Raw genomic sequence first — 18,531 nt, 5'->3', positions numbered from 1 at the left:
AAACGTCTGGCGGGTTCCAAAATCATATCCAGTTGCTTTATTAACTGCTTTTTGGCATATCATATTGCATCATGCCGCATATCTTATTACCTGGATGTGTAACCTTCATCGAGGTGAATTGCAAACACAGTTTTGTCACAGCTACGATGTTGGTCTGCCGTGTATGTACCCCAGATATCCTGTTATCTTCCACCCAGGATCACAGTTACCACAGTGAAACACCTCCGTTACTATAAACACGGGCCATTACCGAGAAGGCATCATGCCAGGGTCAGTAACCTCTGATATCGTCTGATTGTGAAGTTTGCCAAGTTTCCGCCACACGTTGGTTTGCAACGTTAACTTAGTAGATTTAATACATGCACAGTGGTGAGAAAAATTCCACATTTTATGTCGTATCGGTACATTACAAATATATTATATATGATATTATATATTGCTTTTAATACATGCACAGTGGTGAGAAAAATTCCACATTTTATGTCGTATCGGTACAATGAACATATATATGAACATATATATATATATATGTACACAAATGTACATGAATATATTGGTCACTAATGTTTTATTACTTATTTTTAGGTATGCTAATTTATTGTTTTCCTTCAAATGCCATAACTAAGGAAACAAAGAGGTTCACTTTTATGCCATATGTGTGTCATTGTTTGATAGCCATACATGCGTAACCCGAACACAGAGAGTCTGGTACTAGTGCCAAAGGTAACAGCTAAATTGTTCTTCTAATGGAAATGTTTGTAATGTTTACCCACCTGAACAAGTAGCTAAAATAGCTACGTGTACAATAAATATATTGAAGAACGAAAAAATGTGATGGTAGAAGCATGAAATTTGACATTGATATTGATGGAAATATAACAATGAAAGATTATAACGTAAATGTACATTATAAGTACGTGTGTCAATAGCGGTACACCAAATTTAGGAGCGGAAAGATTATTCTAATGGCAATGTTTGTTCTGTTATTCTACACACACTCTATAAACACCGGCCATTACCAAGGATATTTCGTGCAGAGATGTTTGGAGAGTTTGCGGCCCATGCCTGCGTTGTCAAGGATGTGTAACCGCGACTCATACTCGTGTTTTTGGCTGATGTGAAGTAGATGATTGGTTCTCTAGGATTTGCCTTCATTTTGTCGCTAAGAACACCATACCATCAGCTGCACATAGAATAAGTTTCACACGAATTCGGGAAAGATGCGGACGTTTCTGCTCCTGATCGTGGTTGTGTTCGCACGCCCGGCTCAATCTCAAGGTAGGGATATCACTTACTTTAGCGATGTGGAAAAATATTCCAAACAATTAAGCTTGATGATAAGCTTGATTAAAATGTTTTTGCGTTCATTACAGGTCCGCAAAATATGTATTATAGTTAGTATGAAACATGGTTGGATTAGTTAAACGAAAAGTCTCAATCAATGTGGAATTTTCGGTTCCAACATTTACAACAAACACTTTAAAAGACAGCTACTAAAATATAAATACACCACGGTGGTATAGAATCTTTGACGCTTTCTGAAGGCTATACACCAAGGAACAGTCTTCCTATGAGAATACAAAAGTTAATGGTTGTCTACTTTCCACTATAATTGAATTTGGGAAGAAGTGTACGTGCCATCATTTAACGTCCTTGGTATATGTTAGTAATGAAAGGGGTATCACGTGTTAATTGCAATAGCGTCAGTCTTGAACGGACATCATCTGACTCCTAAAGAATTGATGCAGTAATACATGGCACTTGCAACTCTACAATCCTGGTGATCTTAAGTTTTGTGTCTTTTTCGAAGCCCTAGATTCTCCCTAACTGACGTAGCGTGACTTTTTTTTTCTCTTCAGCCGGAACGTTTTTGGCCGCATACTCAGGCTACCACTACTTCAAAGTACAGGCCTCTGGGCCGATGACGAGTGCTAACGTGAAGGCGACGTGTGAGGCGGCGGGTTACGTCACCCCGTGTCCTGGGGACAGGAGCTGTCAGTTTTCGTCAGACGACTGTGTTCAGACTGGTCTTACTGCATGTGTTAATCCAATGCACGACGTGTCTTATGTTGTTTGTGGCACCGTTACTTCCCAATGCCCTGCATTCGACGGAGTGTACAGCTTTATGGAAGACTGGGGTTCCGGATCTGCCTGTGGTGTTGAGAGCGGCAGCGCCTGCACGAACGGGAATAACTACAATAACCGGTACGCCTTCTGCGCCCGTGGTGAGTACTTCACTACAACTTGCCCGATGATCAGCTGAAGTAGCGTAAAGACGTATAAACAATATTAGAGAATACAAACATATACGAAACTTAATCCTAATAAAGTAGGGTTCCAAAAATGACATCTTTGATAATAGAAAACAAATGTAAAACGGTACATAATTAGGCAGGTCATAAGGCAATTAAAGCAACAAGTTACAAAATACAAAACGCATAATTCATCATTAATATGAGATACCTGCCAGAGTGATATTAACATCCCCACCTGTCGTTGCGCACCTGGATATAAAGGACCTTTCTGTGAAACAGGTAGGTTTAGAGCTTGAAATTGAGGTTAGAATGAACACGCGGAAAAAAATCTAGCCGCATCTGTATGAGTTTAAATGTTTTTATTAGATTGTAGTTTATATAGTAATGATAGAAGTATTCTTTTTAGCTATATTATAGGAAAGCTCCCTCGCTTTGAATCTTTGTCTGGTGTTGAAACATTCATTTTTCTTATGAGGTTTGATCGAACGACATTATACAAACACATCTCAAGCTACATATTCAACATTACTAAGAAACGAGAAGAAGCCGAACAAATGTATTAGACTAGTTTTAGAATCCATGTTTTAGAAACCATGTGTACTGCATTACTACCTTTTGTATCTATATGCCTGTACTTAGCCCGATAGGGCATGAATGTGCAATAAAGGCTATTATTATTATTATAATCCTTTTCGTCTGAAGAAGGAAAGAACCCATTGTGCTCACTTCACGGACGTTTGTTGTATATTCGAACTTAATGGATTTCAACATTGCAGATATTGACGAGTGCAGCAGCACCCCCTGTCAGAATGGCGCTACATGCCAGAACATGATGGACAGCTTCACCTGTCAGTGCGGGCCTGGGTATAACGGAACTCTCTGTGAAACTGGTAGGTTTCGTACACATTTGTAATCAAAGTCTAAGAACATTGTTTAGTGAGATTAGCATGATAATTCTAAATTTTAGGCATCCAAATGTGTTGACTCTTCTTTTCTACGACATTTTGTTGTCGACTGTACTGAATTTTATGCGACACGTTCAGATATCGACAAAGTGAACAGCTTCACCTGTCAGTGCGCACCTGGGTTTCCTGGAACGCTTTGTGAAACAAATGGGATTGCAAACAATAACTAAATAAGTGATAAAATCTGTGCATTGAAATATTATCTTGCCATATCAACATTATACTTTAAATTCTATGCACTCCATGGACCTCATGTACAATCTTGTATCATATATAATTGTAGACATTTTAGGTTGTATTCAATGTTTATTTTAACATTTTTCAAGATTCCTGTGTTATGTCAGCTGCCTGTATCCTGAAGACCAACATGTAAGGTTATGACTCTACACCACAGATATCGACGAGTGTGCGAGCAGTCCGTGTTTAGGAGGAGGAACATGCGTGGATCACGTGAACAGCTACAGCTGTGTCTGCCCTAAAGGTCACGTGGGAGACAAGTGTGAAACGGGTGGGTTTCATTTCAAAACAGATAAAACGACTATTTTACAAATATACACATTTTTTTTAAATTATGTGATTAAGTGAAATAGGTACACTGGACTCTGAAGCTGATATAAGTTCCGTACTGTATATTATGAAAAGTGTACGCTGTGTGACAAACATCGTTGCGTATTCATTCTTTGCCAGATGAATGTACATGCTTTTCATTGACGTCATACTATTCATAATGTGCATCCGACGACGACCATGTTGGCGGGTAATTGAATTAAGCATTGATAGTACGCTGTAATTCAGCATGGCGCAGACGACGTTAAATGAAAAGTCCGTATAGGCAGTTCTAAAGTAGTATAAATATGATCTTGAGATTCTTTGTTGTTATAACTATTAACCAGATAATAGATGAGTCACTATAAAAATTAAAACAAGCAGGCGTCAAAGCCTCTGACGCAAGTTCCATTGGTAGAAGACAATGAATTCAGTCAAGCCAAGGTTAGCAGAATCATAGTCAGTAGATAGTCTCCAAGCAGACCCTACGGTGCCTAAGAGATAATATCAAAGCTGACAAAGGCGTATAGCCGGCCAAAGGGAGTCAAACGGGCGCCGGAGCCGCTATACTAAGTCCCGTGCCAGCTTTGATACTATTTCTAAGGCACCGTAGGTTCTGCTTGGAGACAGTAGACACCCTTTGCTGAGATGATCGTGTAACTGATTATGATTATCATGATGAATTTGCCCAGTTCCTTACGCCGACGGCTGCCTGCTGTTCTCCTCCGATGCCGTCTCCTACCCCGAAGCGAGCCAGGAGTGCCAGAACAGGGGAGGGCACCTGGTGGATGTGAAGGAGGCCGAGCTGCAGCGTCTCATCGCTGATAGCATCCCTACCGGAAGTGACGTGTCCCCGTGGACAGGACTGAAGCTGTCACCGGGGGTGATGACGTACACTGACGGATCAAGTGTCTCAGGTTGTGAACAAACCCTTCAATTTTAATCTTATTAAATGATTCCTGTTGCTATGAGTTGCATTGTTGACACTTTATAACAGATGGGTTCTTTAAAATTGTAATATATTAGCCATGTACGCAACTTGCCACACATTGCAACTTGTCGAAATTATAGCACAATAAAATGATAAAGTTTTGTGATCCTTGCATTCGAACAGACAGAAATATACATTATTATATTCGTTATCGTGGTCCCTATTCCAGGGCTCATTCCTGTATTTGTGACTATGCGTGTTGTTGGAAGTCTGTGAAAATGATGTCGTTTTGAAGCTTTCTCATTATATCCATTTAGAGTGTACAGTGAATGTATATGACCTCATGGTTGATTCCTACCTATATTTGCCTATCTTACTGAAATTTACGCAACATACATGGGTCAAGACTATATAAACGTGGGATAATAAATAACGACATCCGATGACTTTATGCTAATCTCAGGCCAGCTCCAATGTCCGCTAACGAACCGACGACCTCCTGTGAGCTGTGTGCTTACCTGGACAGCACGGACGGCTATCGGGCCCGCACCGGCTCGTGTGGGGAGCGGCATCACTACGTCTGTCAGTCTAGTAGGTTACACAACACACAAAGAAGCCCCATGCTATGAGCGACTCTTGGGCCTAAAATTTACACCCGATTTTAAGTGGAATTGTTACATCCAATCCGTTGCCAAGGAAGCTGGGAAAATGGTGGGCTCTTTGCACCGAACCAGAAAATATCTTACCCCCTCTGCTATTCTTTATATTTATAAGAGTCAGATAAGGCCCAAAATGGAATACTGCTGTCACATTTGGGCTGGAGCCTCCCAGAACTCCTTGACCTGCCTCAATAGAGTACAAAAACGGTTAAGGAACATTGTTGGCAACGACTTATTCGCCACACTACAACCATTGGCCCAAAGGCGTGATGTAGCTAGCCTAGCACTTTTCTATCGGTACTTCCATGGTAAATGCTCGGCAGAACTTCACTCACTTGTGCCTTCAATACGAACCTTCACTGCAAGAACCCGTTTAGCCACTTCCACGGAAACAAATCATCCTTTTTTCCTCCACAATCCACCTAACAGGAGGAAGTTCCATGCTCAGAGCTTTTTTCCTAGAACAACATCGCTATGGAATAAGCTTCCACGGACTTGCTTCCCCACAGGGTACAGCCTGAAACTGTTTAAATTAAGGGTAAACAAACATCTCTCTTCACAATACAGTAACGTAACCCAAAACGCTTGAGTTGCTCCACGAGCCTTGTTTTGCGGTGACTTCTAAGTAAATAAAAAAAAAGTACCCCTTACATCGATGTCCATGTATACTGAATGCCCCATATATGCATACTTGACTTTTGGAATCTACATATTGTATATATAGTATATTTGACAAAAGATAACATCATAAGAGTAACATATCCAGCCTTCTTTGAAGTTCCTAGTAAACTTTATGAAATTGTGAAGAAAACTTGCCTGTTAAAAATTGTAAAAAGGATAGATGAATCCAGCAATTCAGCAGGCTTGTATAATTAGTACAACTGTATTTATGGCACTTCAAATACGTTAAAATCAATCATACTAAAACGCCGATCTTACCTAGGCTATGAGTTTTTCTGCATATTTCTGCAGAACCGAAGCCGTGCCAGCGAAACATCTGCTACAACAACGGAGAATGCTCGACCTGCTTCAACGACTCCTACAGCGTCTGTTCCTGTCTGTCTGGGTTTACAGGAGATATCTGCAACATGGGTATTTGTTTTAGGATACTCCACTGAATGAAAACTAATTTCCGGGCATTTCTGGACCGTAATCCACCAGGGAAAGTTGTCCTTGCCATGTCCAGGAATGTACTGAACTGTCGAGGAAATCCATGTAAACGGGCAAATTGCATGGGTGTGCCATAGCCCAGAAATTTAGGTTTGTGTACAGTGTCCCTTGCACAACACGAATAATTGTCGCAGATTTCTTTTCTGAATAGCTGCTCTATGCTAGAGCCAGTAGCTGAAGCTTATGTATATGAATCTAAATCATTTTGTCTCATGAAGCACTCTTAGATAATACATGTTTTAGATAGTTGCCACTTAAAGATTTCTTTTCAATTATTAGATGTTGATGAATGTGCCTCCAATCCGTGTCAAAATGGCGGAACCTGCATCAACGGCGTGAACTCCTACCATTGCCACTGCACTGTTGGGTACGGGGGGGAGACCTGCCAGACAGGTATGTCTTGCATTGTCTAATTATCTCGTGAGTTATTCATACATACGAAAGTGACACCAAGAGCGGTTGGCATTATACGACAACCCTAGCTGCACGTCTTTTGCAGGGAGAGTATCAATAGGAATGAAGATATTAAATAGAAATCAACATTGTTCCTACCTCTGATAGCAAGGCTACCAGTGTAGGCTGATTGGATGTGCCGTATAGTGTACCATGAAATATTCAATTCATAAAGGCCATACAAAGACGTATATGCACTATTACTGGTAATGGCGATTTGATACTTGACAGGTACACGCAATTATTCTTTTCTTCAGACCTGGACCTGTGCGCTCAGATCGTCTGCCCGTTCAACTGGCAGTGTAAGGACGAAGGCAACCATTTCATCTGCCTCGGTATGAAATTCGTAACTTAACTATAGACTCCAAGTCTGGGATCCATTTCCAGGTCCTACTGCGTCGTACATAGATATTAGTTTGGATCTCCAAGAGACGCGTATTTAGGTGTAAACGTTATAATCAAAGATAGTGATAAAATATATTTCAAAGTTAGAAGCTTAACCGGTGAGTTGCGTCGTTCTTTAGTTAAAAACGTAGCACATTGATAAACCATGTACGTTTTATATAGACGCGATAACACTGTATGAACACAATGCGATGTATTCTGTATTCTGCAGCTGGGAGCACCAGGTTGTTGGCGCCCTATGTCTGCAGCAGCGCCTCCTGTCCTGACGGCCTGTACTGCAAGGAGGAGGGGCCGACATCTTTCTCCTGCAGAGCCGGGTAGATTTAAGATGTGCCTCATCTGCAACAATAACATGACGGACCTGAGACGGAACACCAAGAGAAAAACCTTGACATGACGACTAATTTAGCAAAGCAAATCCAGCTCTTATTCTTCTTATTCAACCTTTTTTTGGGGGTGCATATTAGTGGCGACTTCTAACCTACCTGTGTGCATAGGTGGTATGTGTGTACAATCTAATATCGCAGTCAAATACACCGAATATTGTTTGTGTGATACTTTAATAGTTTGATTTAGAGGCTCGTTGTGCAGTTATCTTTGTGAAATGATATGTAGAATGACAGAAACATATTTTAATGACTCTGCAAACAGGTAATAAAAATAATACTAACGGTTAGTACGTGATCTTTGTGAAATTACAGGTAGGATGAGAAAAATATGTTTTAAATGACAAGTAATAAAAATCATATCTTTAGTATTGGTTAGGAAAAGGGCTTCTCTTCGTTGCTACTACTTCACCACTTTCCTCGCACATGTAGATTCAAATAAAGGCCATCAAAAATCATTATTCTGGCACTTTTCTTTGTTTGAAAAATTAGTTAATATCACGAAAAATTTTCAAATGTAATATTTTCTTAACCACTCTTTACTTTACTTCAAACTGTGGATGGTACTGTTGGTAGTAGCCTAAAGATTAACAAGTGGCAATAAGAGTTCAAATGTCGAGGTTGTTGACCCTTCCCCCCTTTACGTCATCCGAGTAAGGGTCTCACGAACCTTCAGGCGACATTTTTTACATAACGACACAAACGTGTCTTATTGATATATCAACGATAACCGCAGAGTTTTACATTTAACTAGTTTACTTGTTACGCGAGAACAAATTGATCGATACTAGAAAAACGCTAGTGATTAATTTGAATTAAACAAGCCTAATAATACGGATAAATGTTCTTTTTGTTATTCTGCCTAGTTCAATGTTGTCGCAATTGGCGATTGCTATGCCGTTAGGGAAGATTTCGCTAAACAATGATGGAATTTTAAACACTATTTACTCACCTTACGCTCAGGGCAGCTCTACTATATAGGGACATGCCCATGTGCACGGTATATCGTTGGGAAACATTGGACTCTTGGTTTGGCTGTTCAGCATGCACAGCCAGGACTGCCCCAATAGTCGTGCGTGTCTATTACAAAGGGCTAGCCATGCTGACAAAAATGAAAAATAACAATCATGAACTATATTCATTAAGTATATAAAAAATATCATAATTATTACCTTCGCAAGAAGGTTATATTTACCTTCGCCAAGAAGGTTATATTTTGGGTAGCGTTTGCGTGTGTGTTCACGTGTGTAGAAGACCAGCATAACTCGAGAACGCCTGGCTGGATTGTATTGATATTCGGTGTGTGTGTAGGTATTGATGAGACCTGGAAACGATTAGATTTGGGGCCACTTAGCGGCCTGGGAAGGTACTGCAGCGGAACTTCCTGGTTTGATATCTCGACATGCTGCGGCTATGATTTTTTAATGGTAGACGGCTCTAGAGTCAATTCCGAGTCACCGAGAGGGTTTTAAAATAATATTTGTAATAAGTTTGAACTATTTAAAGTAAAAGAGTTTTTCAGTCACTATAGTTCTAACTTGTTCAAACAATTAAAAATGAAAGTTTGAACATGTTTGAACCTATTCATATTTGTTGGAAACATTGGGAAAGTTTCTCTCATTGGAAAAATCTCTTTATTTAGAACAATTTTCAAACATCTATGTGCTTTTGTTATTGTTCCAACATGTTCCAACAATTTGTGTCATTTTTTCCCTCCATAAAAACTTTTATTGCCCCAATAAACAAAGGTGCTAAGCTGGGTCCTTTGTTTGACCTTGTATTTTTAGATTTTCTTCAGAAGACACTGGTGAGTCTTTTGTGAAAAGGTGGCAGACAGACATAATTTCCTGTACTTGGCAGGGATGTGTGAATTGCCCTCTTTCCAGCCCACTGACCCAGATACAAAACATAGTATCAATGTTCGAACATGTGATCAAAAATGATGAATCTATGTTGGAACAATTTAGAAACTAACAGAAATAATGTATTTGATGTTAGAAATTTTTATAACATGTATGAACACCATAGAAAATATTTTGAACATCACACAGATGTTATAAATAGTTCTAAACAGTTACTTATCACAGTTAGATTATTACAAAGATTTCCAAAATGTTGGAACAAAAGGCAAGAAAAACCCTCTCGGTAATGTGGAATTGACTCTATCACAGGACCATTGCAACATGTGACATTTGTAACTAAGAAGGAGAAGAATATTGATAGATATATATTATGCAAAATAAGGACCTAATTTGCATAATTAATGGCAAAATGCTATTATGTCATTGTGGTAAATGATTGAAACTTCTTATGGGAAATTATGGACTGGTGAACATGAGGTCCTCATTTGCATGAATTATCAGGAAATGCGATAAAAGCCTTCTTTCTTAACATAGATGTGTACCTCTGTTGTTTGGTGGAGGAGATGATCAAGTAATATAATGTATGCAAATGAGAACCTTATTTGCATAATTAAGGAAACACACAATTAACACAGCAGTTGTAAAGGCTAGGATCATTTGGCGAAGGTATGGGGTCGTGGAACTCTAGTTGTATATATATATCGTCTGAAACAGCGTTTATATTTTTACCTACAGCGAGAGGTCTTAGTCATTGCATACAAATGTAAAGGTTTTTGGTCAGTCCCTGAATTTCCTTTTACAGCAGTCAGTTGTGTTGGCAGTGCGGGTGTCCGTGTGGAGCGTTCCAGATCATTGCGATCGGTGCGTTTGACCCACCGGAGTGACGGAGTGGTCTGTGAAACAAACTTAGAACAGTGAATTCCTGTATAACTATTAACAAACGTGATAAAATGGACACACATCAGCATAGATATGATAAAATGGTGGCTGAAATATCTTTTATGGTAATATTATTTTTGCGGGCCCCTTCAACCAGCTTAACCGACACCATGTAAACTGAACCTCTCCTTCCCAACCGACAGCCAACGTTAAACTTTGGACCATGGCGATTATTCTAATGGTAATGTCTGTTCTGTTTGCCTGCGCATGCAAATATTTCACCGGTCATTACAAAGGGTGGCTCGTGCAGTAGTTGGCAAGACAACGAGCCTTCTGTCTGGAGAGTTTGCACCCCATGCCCGTGTTGGTAAGGGTGTGCTACCGTGGCCCACACCGGTTTGTTTGCCAGCTTGAAGTACATGGTTGGTTCTCTACTAGGAGTAGCTAAATAAATCCAACCACAGCAGAATTTCCACACACATAAAGGAGTCTCAACGCAACGTTTCAGAAGTTAAAGATGTGGAAGTTCTTGCTCTTGATGGTGGCTGTAGTCACCTGGCCGGCCCAATCACAAGGTATGGATACGGATCGGTTAAGGACGTGAATGGCAGGGGGAGCAATGAAAGCGTGATAAGCCCGGTGATGATCTACAGCATCATTTTTAGCTCATTCGAAATGCAATTCTCGTTTACGTTTGTTGGTAAATAATGTGAACGGGAATACCGCGGATGAAACTTTTTCGAAATTCCCCATTCTGTGCGAAACTGGGGTTCCCTTCCGTTTAGCCTTGTCTAAAATCGTTGTATAAGTTAAGCCTAGTTTAGAAGCATTGTATAAGTTTAGCCTTTTCCTCTGCATCCATAAGACCACTTGTGGTCCTTTTGTGCATTTAGCCCTCGGGCATGAATATGCAATAAAGATTATTATTATTATTAATATTATCATTATTATTATCATCGTTGGTTTTGAATGAAACGATATGTTATAATATGTTAGACTTAATCTGCACTTGTACAACTCATTGTGAATATTGAAAAAAATATAATTTCAGTTTTATTTTTTTCTATTTAACTTTTTATCGGAAAGCTATGTTTATGAATTGGGACTTCAAATATGAAGCAGCGTTTCACACTAAGTTTTGAAAGATGGTAAATATTACAAATATGATGAAACTTTAGTATGAAGTATTTCTAGCACTTTTTCTTTATGTATTTTCTAGATTTTGCTTTGTATTCACATAAACGAAAGAACTAGGTACAATGCTAAACTGATTCAATTACCAGGGTGTTCGTTGACCTTTTAAAACATAATCTTATCATTTCGTATTCTTTTTAGGCCAAGAATACCTGACGACGGTCGGCACCTGGAGGTTCATTAAGGTGCAGGCTTCCGGCCAGATGACCAATGCCAACGTCAAGGCGACCTGTGAGGCGGCGGGGATGAGGTACCCGTGCATCAGGTCAGGTAGGGCCGGGTGTACCTACCAGTGGGCCTCAGGCTGCATCACGTATGACGACGCCGGTGTCGACTGTGTTACCCTCGCGGTCCTCTCGGCAAACCTGTGTGGAGATACCAACTTTCTGTACTGCCAGCCCCTTGATGAGACATTTGTGTACATCTCTGGTTGGATAAATGATGGCAGCGCCTGGGGAGTGGACTACGAGACTCACACCAACAACCTGCAAGGAGCAACCTACAACAACAAGTACGCCCTGTGTGCAGGTAAGGAATCTAAGGATGTATGATTATTGATGTCAAATACGCTAGACAAAACTGTTTAAAATGTTGATAAATGTAAGCCTACATTCATTATATTGAAGAACAATTAGCCATGTTACACAGCCAAGATGCTCGGCATATTCCTGAGTTATTTATTATATTTCAGCCATACTATAGATATGGTAAAATATATTGTATAGACATAAGGCTCTTCTTTCTTCTTCTATCTCCAAATCTTCAAAACACGGTATCTCCGTCGTTCCTGGACTCAATGACCTTTGGCACAAGTGTAGATACCCTTAGGCCTTTTATTTAAATTTTTTTTTTTCATATCTGCCTTTAAAATGATTTTATTCATGTTTTTTTCGCATTTTTATGTACATTTTGCCCCCCTGAACCCCGGTATTACAGCAGAATGACCTGAAATTTGGCACAGAGGTGCTTTGACCATATGCCCACAAAGATCCAATAACAGTGTTGGTATACGGTACAACAAATTTCTAAATTTTGCCATTTTTTGCCGAAAAAGGACAGTTTTGGTTCCTGTACCTTCATTTTACAACCAAATGACCTGAAAGTTGCTATAGGAGTGCCCTTTGAATATGCACACATGGATTCAATAACATGGAGGTGTTACATGGAGAGGGAGGAGGGGGTGGGGGGGGGGGGGTAAAATCCATTTTGGGGACTTTGGTGATTAAGTCCAATTTTAGCGGATGTATTTTTGGACTTTTTAATAGGGGCATCGCAAGAGGAGTCAATTCTTGCAGGGAGGGGGATATTTTCAAATTTAGTTTGGGACGGGTGATGATTCAATATTCCATTTATAGCGGACATGTTTTTGGACTGGTCTATTTCACCTTTTCATGTACGGGTGGCCTTTTTTGCTTAGTTCAATTTTGGGTTTCTTAATCAAGAGGCCATGTTTTCAGTGGGAGTATTTCTGGATTGGTCTTTTGTGCAAATTCACATGGGGTGCACTGGAAAAGCCTTGAACTGGGAATATTGTAAGATTCATTTTGGCCTAAAGTGCTATTAGTAGAAGTGGATTTTAAGCAAGTGTATTCAATTTTGGACATGGGTGATTTTGGAATAGTCTATTGTTGCATGGGGAGGAGATGGCTGAAATATGCTGTATTTGCTCTCAAGCAAACGTCGGCCTTTCTAGTTCGCTTACGCTTATTCAATTACCACCGACCTGATCGATGAATGACTAATAAATGACTGGAAACAATAAGGAACATAATGTATATACAACTTTGAGAAAAATTCTACTTGCCCCTCCCCCTGGAAAATAGGTAGGCCTTTAGTGGAGGGATAAATGTTCAAATCAAATACTAAGATTGAAAATCCATCGTCGATTCTAATGAATTTTCTGCGAAACGTTCAGAGATTGACGAGTGCAGCAGCGCCCCCTGTCAAAATGGCGCCACATGCCAGGACGGAGTGAACAGCTTCATCTGTCAGTGCGCACCTGGGTACACTGGAACTCTATGTGAAACAGGTAGTTTATCGCTTAACTTAAAAAAAGACCAAAACAAGCAATACATTTTTAAAAAAGGTTACCGGCTAAATACTGTAGTATATACGTATATCTAAGTTAATCATACTAAGTAAACTTCAGCTCAATCTTAGACGGATTCTTATTGAGAGTATTAAGTGACAACTCGAAGAATCACCTCACAGCGTCTTATGCATCATGGTTTGTTATCACAGATATCGACGAGTGTGCGAGCAGTCCGTGTTTAGGAGGAGGAACATGCGTGGATCACGTGAACAGCTACAGCTGTGTCTGTCCTAAAGGTCACGTCGGAGACGAGTGTGAAACGGGTGGGTTTTGTTTTAAGTGGTTTATGTAGGATATATTGGCGAAGTCAAAATGAAATAAAAGTCAAAATAATAAGTCAAACAGTTGCTTGAAATTAAGCGTATATGTAATAAAGCGCACAAATGACCACGCAATGTGTTACATATGGCAGGAATGCACAGGGGCTACAAGTTGTAGAAAAATCAAACCATGCACTATAGTATACAGATCGACAGCCTTTAATTTTATTTCTTAGTTACCAAATACTGGTACTGACGCATACCTTACAAAGTTTTGTCACCATTTATGAGTTCTAATTTTTTGATACATGTATTTTGATTAAACTTTTTGGTGCAAATAAAATATATATATGTAAATATATATAACTGTTCAACCTAACAATTATTGATTGATTATTCCCGCAGTCCCGTATGCTGATGGCTGCCTGCTGTTCTCCACCGATGCCGTCTCCTACCCCGAAGCGAGCCAGGAGTGCCAGAACAGGGGAGGGCACCTGGTGGATGTGAAGGAGGCCGAGCTGCAGCGTCTCATCGCTGATAGCATTCCTACCGGAAGTGACGTGTCCCCGTGGATCGGACTGAAGCTGTCGCCAGGAGTGATGACGTATGCAGATGGGTCCAGTGCCTCAGGTACGTCTTCTACACTAGAATCCATATTTATGCATCTCAAAGAACCACATTTAAGAAAATACGGACACATCTATATTTTGAGGCATTAGACGTTGAAGATATAGGAAAATACATACGAAAGCCGTCTAATTGAATCTCGCTTTAAAAAAGCGAGCCGTAACAGACTCGGGCAGCTGACTAGGAGTTGGAAAGACGATGACATTGTCATTGTACAAGAAAGTTGTATTCTTAATAAAGTTACACAATGACACATTGTATTGATATTAGGCCAACTGCAGTGGTCAGCCAGTGAACCCACCACTTCCTGTGACCTATGCGCCTACTTGGACAGCTCGGATGACCATCGTGCCAAAACCGCCCTGTGTACCGAGAGGCACAACTATGTCTGCAAGTCTGGTAGGTTATTTTTCTGCACATGTTTACAGAAAAATACAAAGAGATTGACGAGAAACAATTATGATTTTAAAGCAGCCGATGTTATTAACTGATGGATGCATCTTCCCAGTAGACTCAGTGCTGCAGACGTTTTATCCTCCTCCAAGCGTATTGTTGCTGACGGATACAGGCTAATGATTTCCCTTATCACACATCAAAGCAGATACAGTTTTAAGAATATTTTGTGATGCTTTAAGTCATTTACCATATTAATAGTCTTCATTGATTTCATTTGATTGGGATTGTAAGACAAAACAATACTTGTGGGTCATAGACAGCAGGTTGTGAACCGTACAGAGCCAAAGACACCTGTCAATTACATAGGATTCTCCAAAAATGTTAGAATAAACATTAAGTTAAATACAATCTAAATATCTAATTGAAAGTTCATCTGTGTTGGTAGAGTCAATAATTGTAAATTTAAGCTTCTTTCCAACACAAAAGAAAGTAACTCACCATAAGTCAGATCAGATTTAAACATTAAATAATGCCAACATTACTGAGGCTTGTGGTTAGTGATTATCAATATATTATATTATATTATAGTATTTTTTTTTCATTTCTCATCAGAGCCTAAGCCATGCCAGCGGAACATCTGCTACAACAATGGCATTTGCTCAACCTGTTTCAACGACTCTTACAGTGTCTGTTCCTGTCCCGATGGATATGAGGGGGACCTCTGCAATATCGGTATTTTTCTGTATCTTTTTATTGTTAGTTCACAAAGGCCAATTTAAGTACATATTTAGTTTTGATTAGAAATTTGAACCAAATGCATCTGAATACAGTCAACGTCGAAAAGTAGTTGTTACGTCTATTATTAGGATGTCCTGGAGCTTATATGGTGGCTTCAACGGCACCGCAGATGCGATCGCATTCCAAATGCTGAGGCACATGACGGCGGTGCTGGGTTTGGGTCTTCTTTCCTTCTTCTTCCTGTCTCTTTTCTGGTCTATCACAATGAGTCTACTGTCTTCAAATTCTCTTACTTACCGTTAGGTCTTACTCTTACATATCACATACCGCATATTATTAAGTACACAAAAATGGCAGTATGCTAAACAGGTAAATCTACTTAATGGCTTTTGGTGCCGGGTGGCGTCTAGAAGGTATAAGCTACTAAAATGTGTTGTGTTTTCTACAGACATTGACGAGTGCTCCTCCAATCCTTGTCAAAACGATGGACTTTGCAACAACGGCGTGAACTCTTACTTCTGCCACTGCACTGTTGGATATGGAAGAGACAACTGTCAAACAGGTATATTTTATTGTTGGATATGGAGGGGTTTTACATGTGCGGTCAAAGAATTTTATGTCACAGCACCGTTACGGGTGACGCCAGGCACCAGGGCTAAATCAAGTCTCGGGTTATTCTTACGACGTTCCTGAGTGTGTTAACCGATCCGATTTAAGCCTAACATATGGGACATACACATACCTTCAGGTAAGTTTGTTTGGAGCACGGTCCTTGAATCTTTAAATCTCCACGCCTTTCCATGGCAGATCTAAAGGTTTGTCAAAGATCAGTAAGGCTTTAGTCAAACTAACCCAAGGTAGATTCTATGCAACCTTATCATAATTTTTTGTTACTTAATTTTTCGTTAAACAAACGTCCGCTAATTTCTTAATACAGACCACTGATTTCATCTGCAACGCAATGTTATAAATCAACCACAAATTAAAAAGCTTTATTCATTCATTCATCGACGTCCCAAATAAGCCATACGAGACACTAACCCTTTATTTCTCTCTAGACCTGGACCTGTGCGCTCAGATCGTCTGCCCGTTCAACTGGCAGTGTCAGGACGAAGGCAACCACTTCATCTGTCTCGGTAAGAAATCTACAACTTTTACATGATAGACTCTAAACCGCCTTGAGGACAATGTCCAGGTTGTCCATTTCTATTATTTCTTTTGATTATAGCAATCCTATGGCTATACTGACGAGTTGACTTATAAACGTTAAAAATAGTATGCAGTAATATAATATGGAATATGTAAATTGAAATCACTTGTAACCAGCAAACCAAAAATTAACGCCTTTGATAGCTTGAACGTTTGTTCTTTTACTCTGCAGCTGGAACCACCAGGCTGTTGGAGCCCTATGTCTGTAACAGCGCCTCCTGTCCGGACGGCCTGTACTGCAAGGAGGAGGGCCCGGCATCTTTCTCCTGCCGAGCCGAGTAGATTCTCGATTTGTCCCACCTACAACAAAAACATGACAGACCTGGAACGGAACGGAAAAAGAAGACTAATTTAGCACGGAAAAAGAAGACTAATTTAGCAAAGCAAAGTCAGCTCTTATTTTTCTTATTTTACCTTTTTCTGTTTGCATATTAGAGGCAACTTTTAACCTACCTTTTTGCCTAGGTTATATTTTGTGTACAATCTATTGTCGCAGTCAAATATTCAAAAGATTGCTTGTGTGATGCTTTAATAGTTTTATTTAGAGGTGGGGCATGCAATTATCCATGTGAAATGATATCTAGAATGAGGGAAACATGTTTTAATGACTGCAAGAAGTAATGAAAATCACACGGATGGTAAGCATGTAATCTTTGATGATGTAATAGTGAATTGATATTTAGAGTGAGGAAAATACCTTTTAATGACTCGACAACAAGTAACTAAAATAAAAACATTGTCTTATCTTTAAGATGGTAGTTAGTAACAGGGCCTCTCTTTGTTTTAGCCTACCTACTTCAACACTTTCCTCGCACATGTAGAATCCGATAAATAAAAGTCATGAACTTGATTATGTCATCACTTTTATTTCAAAATAACACACTTTTATGGGCTGAGAAACACTTTCTAACTGCAGATGATACTGTGGAATGAACCTTAAGATTAACTAGCTGCTACGAGCACAGTTCAAAGGTCGAGATTCTTGACCCATTCTTTTTGTTGACCTCCAATAGGTCATGATAAGGTCACATGGACCTTGAAAAGGCATCGGGTACCTGACGACTCTAACGGATATGTCAACAGCAAATGTCGAGATTTAGAAATAATAAGCTTATTATATTTTGCGGGAACAGGGTGGTACTAGAAAATCATCAGATGTTTATGTGAGTTGAGCAAGCATAGTTTAAGGAACAGTATATCAATACCACAACAACAACAAAACAATTACCAGCATTTTGCCTGCATTGTATTCGACAATTGATGTACCGATGATTAACGGCGTTCGGTAATTTAGGACGTTGTAACATCTGCATGGCATTTTCTTTAGAACATTATGACTGCCTGCCACAATGGGCAGTTAAAGTGGCAGACTACGTCACGACTCCTGTCGGAAGATGTATAAATAGCACTTAGTCCCTAGCCCTACCCGTATCAGCTGTGGGTTTCCCATGAATCTAGGACACGCTATCAAGCCACACAGATCAAGCCCAACAGTATTGGCATG

General features: G+C 39.8%; 1 protein-coding gene and 1 long non-coding RNA gene across 2 annotated transcripts in view; both read left to right on the top strand.

Moving 5' to 3' along the window:
* The window catches only part of LOC118412978 (neurogenic locus notch homolog protein 1-like), a 76,316-nt gene that overhangs the window by 42,988 nt on the left and 14,797 nt on the right, over positions 1-18,531 (top strand). The gene's annotated exons all lie outside the window — the stretch shown is intronic.
* Positions 13,659-16,378, top strand: LOC118413876. The gene is made up of 4 exons (XR_004830888.1): positions 13,659-13,734; positions 13,947-14,060; positions 15,693-15,812; positions 16,267-16,378. It is a non-coding gene; the product is annotated as an uncharacterized LOC118413876 (long non-coding RNA).

Source organism: Branchiostoma floridae, chromosome 4, assembly GCF_000003815.2.
Source record: "Branchiostoma floridae strain S238N-H82 chromosome 4, Bfl_VNyyK, whole genome shotgun sequence".
Classification (NCBI taxonomy): domain Eukaryota; kingdom Metazoa; phylum Chordata; class Leptocardii; order Amphioxiformes; family Branchiostomatidae; genus Branchiostoma; species Branchiostoma floridae.
The sequence above is the reverse complement of the archived record's forward strand: the minus strand, read 5'-3'. Positions and strand labels throughout refer to the sequence as shown.